The sequence below is a fragment of the Cherax quadricarinatus genome, chromosome 78 (genome assembly GCF_038502225.1).
Source record: "Cherax quadricarinatus isolate ZL_2023a chromosome 78, ASM3850222v1, whole genome shotgun sequence".
Lineage (NCBI taxonomy): Eukaryota > Metazoa > Arthropoda > Malacostraca > Decapoda > Parastacidae > Cherax > Cherax quadricarinatus.
Genome location: NC_091369.1, coordinates 5,748,775 through 5,759,254, shown reverse-complemented (window position 1 = coordinate 5,759,254; position 10,480 = coordinate 5,748,775).

Sequence of the window (10,480 nt, the reverse complement as noted above, 5' to 3'; positions counted from 1 at the left end):
AACAACCCTGGCATGTTTTGTGGTCCAGGACCAGCTGAAACAACAACCCTGGCATGTTTTGTGGTCCAGGACCAGCTGAAACAACAACCCTGGCATGTTTTGTGGTCCAGGACCAGCTGAAACAACAACCCTGGCATGTTTTGTGGTCCAGGACCAGCTGAAACAACAACCCTGGCATGTTTTGTGGTCCAGGACCAGCTGAAACAACAACCCTGGCATGTTTTGTGGTCCAGGACCAGCTGAAACAACAACCCTGGCATGTTTTGTGGTCCAGGACCAGCTGAAACAACAACCCTGGCATGTTTTGTGGTCCAGGACCAGCTGAAACAACAACCCTGGCATTGTTTTGTGGTCCAGGACCAGCTGAAACAACAACCCTGGCATGTTTTGTGGTCCAGGACCAGCTGAAACAACAACCCTGGCATGTTTTGTGGTCCAGGACCAGCTGAAACAACAACCCTGGCATGTTTTGTGGTCCAGGACCAGCTGAAACAACAACCCAGGCATGTTTCGTGGTCCAGGACCAGCTGAAACAACAACCCTGGCATGTTTTGTGGTCCAGGACCAGCTGAAACAACAACCCTGGCATGTTTTGTGGTCCAGGACCAGGACAAACAACAACCCTGGCATGTTTTGTGGTCCAGGACCACAACAACAACCCTGGCATGTTTTGTGGTCCAGGACCAGCTGAAACAACAACCCTGGCAGGACCAGCTGAAACAACAACCCTGGCATTTGTGGTCCAGGACCAGCTGAAACAACAACCCTGGCATGTTTTGTGGTTGAAACAACAACCCTGGCATGTTTTGTCCAGGACCAGCTGAAACAACAACCCTGGCATGTTTTGTGGTCCAGGACCAGCTGTTTGAAACAACAACCCCTGGCATGTTTTGTGGTCCAGGACCAGCTGTGGTGGTCCAGGCCCAGCTGAAACAACAACCCTGGCATGTTTTGTGGTCCAGGACCAGCTGAAACAACAACCCTGGCATGTTTTGTGGTCCAGGACCAGCTGAAACAACAACCCTGGCATGTTTTGTGGTCCAGGACCAGCTGAAACAACAACCCTGGCATGTTTTGTGGTCCAGGACCAGCTGAAACAACCCTGGCATGTTTTGTGGTCCAGGACCAGCTGAAACAACAACCCTGGCATGTTTTGTGGTCCAGGACCAGCTGAAACAACAACCCTGGCATGTTTTGTGGTCCAGGACCAGCTGAAACAACAACCCTGGCATGTTTTGTGGTCCAGGACCAGCTGAAACAACAACCCTGGCATGTTTTGTGGTCCAGGACCAGCTGAAACAACAACCTTGGCTTGTTTTGTGGTCCAGGACCAGCTGAAACAACAACCCTGGCATGTTGTGTGGTCCAGGACCAGCTGAAACAACAACCTTGGCATGTGTGGTCCAGGACCAGCTGAAACAACAACCCTGGCATGTTTTGTGGTCCAGGACCAGCTGAAACAACAACCCTGGCATGTTTTGTGGTCCAGGACCAGCTGAAACAACAACCCTGGCATGTTTTGTGGTCCAGGACCAGCTGAAACAACAACCTTTGCATGTTTTGTGGTCCAGGACCAGCTGAAACAACAACCCTGGCATGTTTTGTGGTCCAGGACCAGCTGAAAAAACAACCTTGGCATGTTTTGTGGTCCAGGACCAGCTGAAACAACCTTGGCTTGTTTTGTGGTCCAGGACCAGCTGAAGCAACAACCCTGGCTTGTTTTGTGGTCCAGGACCAGCTGAAACAACAACCCTGGCATGTTTTGTGGTCCAGGACCAGCTGAAACAACAACCCTGGCTTTTGTGGTCCAGGACCAGCTGAAACAACCCTGGCTTGTTTTGTGGTCCAAGACCAGCTGAAATAAACCTGGCTTGTTTTGTGGTCCAGGACCAGCTGAAACAACAACCCTGGCATGTTTTGTGGTCCAGGACCAGCTGAAACAACAACCCTGGCTTGTTTTGTGGTCCAGGACCAGCTGAAACAACAACCCTGGCTTGTTTTGTGGTCCAGGACCAGCTGAAACAACAACCCTGGCTTGTTTTGTGGTCCAGGACCAGCTGAAACAACCCTGGATTGTTTTGTGGTCCAGGACTAACCGAAACAACTCTGGCTTGTTTTGTGGTCCAGGACCAACTGAAAGAACCCTGGCTTGTTTTGTGGTCCAGGACCAACTGAAACAACCCTGGCTTGTTTTATGGTCCAGGACCAACTGAAACAACCCTGGCTTGTTTTGTGGTCCAGGACCAGCCAAAACAACAACCCTGGCTTGTTTTGTGGTCCAGGTCCAGCTGGAACAACCCTGACTTTTGTGGTCCAGGAGCAACTGAAACAACCATGGCTTGTTTTGTGGTCCAGGACCAGGTGGAGAGCACTAAACTTATAAGGGTCATACATCACCTGGATTATTATTATTATAATCAAAAAGAAGCGCTAAGCCACAAGGACTATACAGCGCTGCAGGGCAGGAAGGAAGCGAGGGCATCAGGTGGCAAAAGGGAGATGGATGAGTAATAGGTTACGGATAACAGCGGGGTAGTGGATGGTGAAAGGGTAAAGGGCAGCAAGAGACTGAACTAGAAAGGGCTGAGGGGAGTGCGAAAAGTATCATCAGAGTTTGTGGAGTAAATCAGTCATCAAGAAGTCAATGAGAGAGTCAGGATTAAAGGAGGGTCCATCAGCAAGAAGGGAAGGTAAAGAGAGAGTAGTAGAACGAAGACGACGTTGGAGGTAAATTCTGCGTGCTCGTTGATAGAGAGGGCAGTCTAACAGAATGTGGCTAATCGATACTGGAACTTGATACTGCTCACAGAGAGGAACAGGGTGCCTCTCCATGAGATACCCATGAGTAAGACGAGTGTGACGAATGCGAAGGCGGGAGAGAGTGGTCTCCCAACCTCGGCACTGATGACAAGAAGACGGCCAGTAACCTATGCTCGGTTTAATAGAATGAAGTTTGTTACCGAGCAGAGTTGACCAACGTTGTTGCCAACGGGTGCGAAGGTGGGTAGCTATTGCAGCAAAATAGTCCAGAAATGGAACACCTCGATAGGAAATTGGTAGGTCATGTACTGCTGACCGCGCAGCAGTGTCTGCCTGTTCATTGCCCTGTATGTCAACATGACCAGGGACCCAACAAAAAACAATATCTTTATGTTTGGTAGAGATACGGCGTAGCCAAAGTTGGATACGGAGAACTATGGGATGAGATGTATCAAATTTTCGTATAGCCTGTAGAGCACTAAGGGAGTCTGAGACTACTACAAATGATGACACAGGCATAGATGCGATACGAATAAGTGCTGTAAGAATGGCATACAGTTCAGCAGTAAAAATGCTAGCTGAAGATAGTAAATGTCCCCGCACGGCGCTGTCCGGAAACACTGCTGCGAATCCAACGCCGTCTGAAGACTTAGAGCCATCTGTGTACACAGCGGTGGCATGAGAATGGGAGTGGAAGTGATCAAGAAAAAGAGAGCGGGAAGCCACCGTAGGCAGTTGAGCTTTCGAGGAAGGGAGTGAGAAAGAACAGACCCGAACAGCTGGTAATGACAATTATTATTATTATAATCAAGGGGAAGCGCTGAACCCGTAGGATTATACAGCGCCTGGGGTAGAGATGTGGAAGGCATTCAGGCTTAATTCGGGGAACTGGAGCACAGATCCAATTCCCTAAATCAAGAGCCCCTCACCAACATCAAGGAACCTTCCCTGAGGGGAGAGTAATGACAAGCAATTAGGTTTGATCCAGGTTAGGAGAGGTCATGTCCAGTTCCTTAATAATAATATAATAAATCTTTATTTTCTACAAGTACATGTACAAGGTATATTGGCCTAGTTGACGTCAGTGACAGATGTACTACTATACAGAAAGCCCCTTGTTATGCAGAGCATTTCGGGTAAATTACCTCTTCAAGGGGGGCTCCTTGGCGTGGTGAAGAGGCTCTTGGTCTGAGGAATTAGACCTATCGGTCTTCTTCCTCAGACCGAACCTAATTACCCCCCAATCTCCCCTCCCCTATCCCATCCTCCCCATCCTCCCCTTTTTCCTTTCCTCCTCCTCCTCCCCACTCCTCCCTTTTGCCCTTCCTCTTTTTGTCCTTTGGGATTTCTCCCACAGGCGCGCTAGTTCCTAGGTAGGAGAAAGGACACCGGGGTCCATCCCATTCCGTTGAGGTTTCTTGGCGGTGGCGTAGTTTGCCGTGGAATCTGGATTGCCTAGGGATGTCCCGATCCCTCTCCGGTATCCCGGAGTAGCTTTGGGTGTCTTTTGGGCGACGGGTGTAGCTCTGGAAGCCACCTTTCGGATTCCGGGGGTGGTGGCTGAAGGAGGTATGCTTTGTGGCGGATATCCGGCCGCCCTCTCTTTTGTCCACCGAGGTAGCTCGGCAGATGTGAGGTTGCTATCCCAGATTGCTGGTTTACTGGCATGAAGGGTAGGGTATGGCACGGGTTCCATGCTGCATCTGCGCTACTAGCGGTGTCGAGTCCTCTTGGGCGCGGAGGGAGATTTCTGGCCCTTTCATCCCTCCTAGGAACTATCCCTCCCCGGTCCCCCCCTTTTTTTTTTCTTTTTTTTTATTTTTATTTTCTTTTCTTCTTTCTTTTTTTTTCTTAAAAACAAAAAGAAAGAAGTAACCTAACCAAGGCAGCCCTAGTCCATGAACCTGGTACACCCCGGGCCCCTTCTTGATACCGCACCCCGTTCTGACCCCGCCTCGTCTTTGGACCACTCTTCAGACATTCCTCATGCCTCTGTACCTATTGCCGGTGCTGTTTCCTCACCCGCTTCAGGTACTGAGGCCTCGACTGACTCCTTCGATTTATCAGACCTTCGCTCTCCTCTGACTATGCTTCCGGCCTCTCCCTCTACGGTGCGGCAATTTTCAAATCGCCGACCCGTTCCACGTCGGACCAACTCTGGTCCCACGCCTAAACGTCAACGACAATTACCTGCTGATGATACTTCTCCACCTTCACCTTCTCGTTCTTCTCAGAAACGATCGACACGTCCTTCACTACCTTTCCACGCTCAGTTTCAGACTGAACAGTGGACTAAATTCTTCACTTTACGACCAACTTCCTCTACTGCCTATCTTTCTGACCATAGTATTGGCAAGGCACTCCTACGCCATGTTGGTAAAGATATTTCTTTTCATGCTCTTAAGAGCGGTACGCGCATCATTACCGTACAGAATGCTACCCAGGCTCGTGAGCTCTCTCGTCTTACCCATATAGATACTGTTCCTGTCACCCTTGAAAAACATCATTCCCTCAATTCTTGTAGTGGTACCGTTATTCTGCCCCATACCATAGTTCAACAAAATTTCCAGACATGTGGCACCGACATTCTAGAACAGCTGGAACTCCAAGATCTCCCAATCCTCAAGGTAGACACTTACGTTCTTCCTGCCCGTGGGCGGAGACGATACCCTAGCAATGTGGCTCGTTTAACTTTTGACAGCCGAGAACTCCCATCCTCCGTTTATATAGCAGGACATCGGTTACAAGTTCGAAAGGTGATCCCTACACCACAACAGTGTAGAAATTGCTGGCGATTTGGCCATCCAGCGAAATATTGCAGATCTATCGCCGAATGCCCAGTCTGTGGTGCCGATGACCATTCTAATACGTCTTGCAATCGATCTCCCTCTTGCCTTAACTGTCATGAGGCTCACCCTTCGTACTCTCGCCGTTGTCAGGTCTATTTAAACGAGCGGGAAATCCGTTACCTCAAAGAGACAGAAGGTCTCCCTTATGCCATGGCAGTTTCTCATCTCCGCCTCCAAGGGAGACTCCCACGTGTTTCTTATTCCCGTGTTTCAAAACGTCCCCCCACTTCTGGTATCCCATCTTCTACACCCACCTCTGTGGTTACCTCTCCCATAATCACTCCTGTATCTAATCCTTTTGCTGTCCTCAGCTCAGACGTCCCTACTTCAACGCCTCAGTCTAATCTCGCTTCTTCGAGTTCTCTCTTACAAGCCTCAGTATCGACGAGACCTCGTACGACACCTCTTCCCAATCGTCCCTCTACTTCTCAAAAGTCAAAAAAAGGTCCGGTAACACCTCCTACCCATCTTCCACCTCCTCATTTTACCCTCCCTGTCTCTGTCCCTAGTTCTTCCCCTCTCACTGGCTCAGTTACAAGTGCAGAGGTTCACCCTCCTCCTCGTAATGTACCTTCCTCCCCTGTTCCCTCCCAAGTTTCTTCCTCTTCTGCCACCTCCCAGGTTCCTGTCTCTTCTGTCCCCTGCCACGCTTCTCCAGTTCCCTCCACCCTTTCGCCCCCCCCCTACCTTGGTACAGTCCAATACAGTTCCAATCTTTACTCATCCTCCCCCTACCATTCCCAATATTGTCTCCCATACGACATCTCTGAATTCCGAAACACTTGAAGCAATCTCTGAATATATTGCAGAGACCAAACCATCAATGGACACTGATCCACCTTCCGCTCTTCCTCTCTCCTCTGCTCCATCTGCGCAACTCCTTTCTTCACAGCGCACCGTTCCTTCGCTGCTTGAACATTTTCCACTGCCTCCGCATGTGGACTTTTCTAACCCTTCTAGTCCGTAGGAACCCTTACCTGCGGATTTCAAGTATCTTTATCATTGCCAATCATGGCATTTTTACAGTGGAATATACGCGGCCTCAGGGGTAATCGGGGTGAGCTTCAGATGTTACTCTCCCAGTTTGCCCCTGTTGGTGTTTGCTTACAGGAACCAAAATTACACTCTGCTGTTATTTCTCACATCTCAGGCTATAATTTATTGTATTCTTCAGATCCTTTTCCTGATGGGACCTTTAATGAAAGTGCCCTTCTTCTCCGCACTGATATTCCGTACCATCAGCTATTTGTTCATACTTCGCTGCATTACACAGCAGCCCGTATCCACTTACATAGGTGGTATACGCTCTGTTCTTTATATCTCTCTCCTTCTCGGGCATTATCTATTCCGGATTTTGCCTTCCTTGTTTCGTCATTACCGCCACCGATTCTGTTACTTGGTGATTTTAATGCCCACCATTTCCTCTGGGGAGGGTCTCACTGTGATTCCCGTGGAATTCAGTTAGAGGCTTTTCTTGCCACCCACCCCCTCCATGTTTTAAATACAGGTACTCACACCCATTTTGATCCTCGGACTCATACTCTCTCTTGCATCGATCTCTCAGTTTGCTCTTCCTCCGCCGCATTAGACTTTACTTGGTCTGTTCTCCCGGACTTACATGACAGTGATCATTTCCCAATCATTCTTACTTCCCCTTCATATTCGCCACCTCTTCGCACCCCACGCTGGCAATTTAATCGGGCAAATTGGAACCTTTACTCACACCTGACTGTTTTTAAAGAGGTTCCTTCTTCGTCCTCCATCGATGAGCTTTTACACCTCTTCTCGTCCTCCGTTTTCACCGCAGCTTCTCATTCTATACCCCAAACTTCGGGCAGGCATTCTCAGAAATGCGTGCCTTGGTGGTCTCCTGCTTGTGCTCGTGCAGTACGTTTGAAACGCGCTGCATGGGGCAGGTACCGGTACAATAGAACCACAGAGCGACTCCTTGATTTTAAACAGAAGCGTGCGATCGCTCGCCGTGTCATCCGTGACGCTAAACGCACTTGCTGGCGAGATTATGTCTCCACCATCACCTCTGCTTCCTCTATGAGTGCAGTCTGGAAAAAAGTACGAAAACTGAGTGGTAAATATTCTCCTGACCCGGCTCCTGTTCTGCGGGTTGCCGGTGTTGATATAGCAAACCCACTAGATGTTGCCAATGAAATTGGCAATCATCTGGTCCGTATTTCTCAGGGACTCCATCTATGCCCCTCATTTCTTTCCTCAAAGTCTGCCAGAGAGTTAGCACCCTTGGACTTTTCTTCTCTCAGAGAAGAACAGTATAATGTGCCTTTTACACTTCAAGAACTGGAGGCAACACTCTCAGCTTGTCGATCATCGGCAGCTGGGCCCGACGACATTCATATTCGTATGCTACAACATTTACATCAGTCAGCCCTTGCAGTCCTATTACACCTTTACAATCTTATTTGGTCACAAGGAGTTCTTCCACAGCTGTGGAAATCCGCCATTGTTCTCCCTTTCCGCAAACCAGGCACTACGGGACATGAAACCTCCCACTATCGTCCCATTGCTCTTACCAGTGCAGTTTGCAAAGTAATGGAACGTCTAGTAAATAGACGTTTAGTGTGGTATTTAGAGACACACAACAGTCTCTCCACTCGTCAATATGGCTTTCGTAAGGGACGTTCTACCATAGACCCCTTACTGCGCTTGGATACGTATGTTCGTAATGCCTTTGCGAATAACCACTCAGTTATTGCCATATTTTTTGACCTTGAGAAGGCATATGACACAACTTGGAGGTATAATATTTTAGCCCAAGCCCACTCCTTAGGCCTTCGAGGCAATCTACCATCCTTCCTTAAGAACTTTTTAACTGACAGGCATTTCCGTGTTCGGGTTAATAATGTGCTCTCCCCGGACTTTGTCCAAGCTGAAGGTGTCCCCCAGGGATGTGTTCTGAGCACAACACTTTTTCTCCTTGCTATTAATGATTTGGCCTCTAGTCTTCCATCAAATATTTGGTCATCACTCTATGTTGATGACTTTGCTATTGCCTGTGCAGGCGCTGACTGTCACCTCCTTACAGTTTCTCTCCAGCATGCAGTCGACCGTGTTTCCAATTGGGCCACCACACATGGGTTTAAATTTTCCAGCACTAAAACCCACCAAATCACTTTCACTAGACGCTCTGTCATCTCTGATCATCCTTTGTACCTCTATGGCTCACGTATCCCTGAACGTGATACAGTCAAGTTTCTGGGCCTCCTCTTTGATCGTAGGTTATCCTGGAAACCTCACATTACCTCTCTGAAGGCAACTTGTCACAGCCGGCTGAACCTTCTTAAAACCCTTGCTCATCTTTCGTGGGGAGCTGATCGTCGAACCCTCCTTCACCTACATTCCACCCTTATTTTATCGAAACTTGATTATGGTGACCAGATCTATTCAGCGGCATCTCCTGCTACTCTCTCTAGCCTTAACCCCATTCATCACCAAGGATTACGTTTATGCCTTGGTGCTTTTCGCTCTTCCCCTGTCGAAAGCCTCTATGCAGAAGCGAACGTTCCATCCTTATCCGATCGCCGTGATGCCCATTGCCTGCGCTACTATGTACGCTCTCATGATCTCCGCAATCCTTCCATTTATAGAATGGTCACTGATATTAGTAGACATTCTTTATTTGTTCGCCGCCCCTGCTTACTCCGTCCCTTCTCTCTTCGCCTTCATTCGCTCTTGTCTTCTCTTCAACTACCACCTTTCTATGTACATGTAGCATCTCACTTTTCCCTACCCCCCTGGGAGGTCCCAGCTGTTCGAGTCTGTTCTTTCTCCCTCCCTTGCTCGAAAGCCCAACTGTCTACGGTCGCTTCCCGCTCTCTTTTTCTTGACCACTTTCACTCTCATTCTCATGCCATTGCTGTGTACACAGATGGCTCTAAGTCTTCTGACGGCTTAGGATTCGCAGCAGTGTTTCCGGACAGCGTCGTACAAGGGCATTTACTATCTTCAGCTAGTATTTTTACTGCTGAATTATATGCCATCCTTACAGCACTTATCCGTATTGCATCTATGCCTGTGTCATCATTTGTGGTTGTCTCAGACTCCCTTAGTGCTTTACAGGCTATACAAAAATTTGATACACCTCACCCCTTAGTCCTCCGTATCCAACTTTGGCTACGCCGCATCTTTACTAAGCATAAAGATATTGTTTTTTGTTGGGTCCCTGGTCATGTTGACGTACAGGGCAATGAACAGGCAGACACTGCTGCGCGGTCAGCAGTACATGACCTACCAGTTTCTTACAGAGGTATTCCATGTACGGACTATTTTGCTGTAATATCTTCCCACCTTCACACCCGTTGGCAACAACGTTGGTCTACTATGCTCGGCAACAAACTTCAGTCTATTAAACCGAGTATAGGTTACTGGCCGTCTTCTTATCACCAGTGTCGAGGTTGGGAGACTACTCTCTCCCGTCTTCGCATTGGCCATACTCGTCTTACTCATGGATATCTCATGGAGAGGCGTCTTGCTCCTCTCTGTGAGAATTGCCAAGCTCCATTATCAGTCAGCCACATTCTGTTGGACTGCCCACTTTATCAACGAGCACGCAGAATTTACCTCTGTCGTCGTCTTCGCCCCGCTGCTCTCTCTTTACCTTCCCTTCTCGCTGATGGACCCACCTTTCATCCGGACTCTCTTATTGACTTTTTGACAACGACTGACTTACTTCACAAATTCTGATACTTTCAGCCCTTTCTACTTGTATCTCTTGCAACCCTCTACCCCCGTACTATCCCCTGCCCCGCTGTTTTCTGTAACCTGCTGATCATCCCCCCTCCCTCCTGCCATCCAATTCCCTTGCTTCCTTCCCTACCCTGCAGCGCTGTATAGCCCTTGTG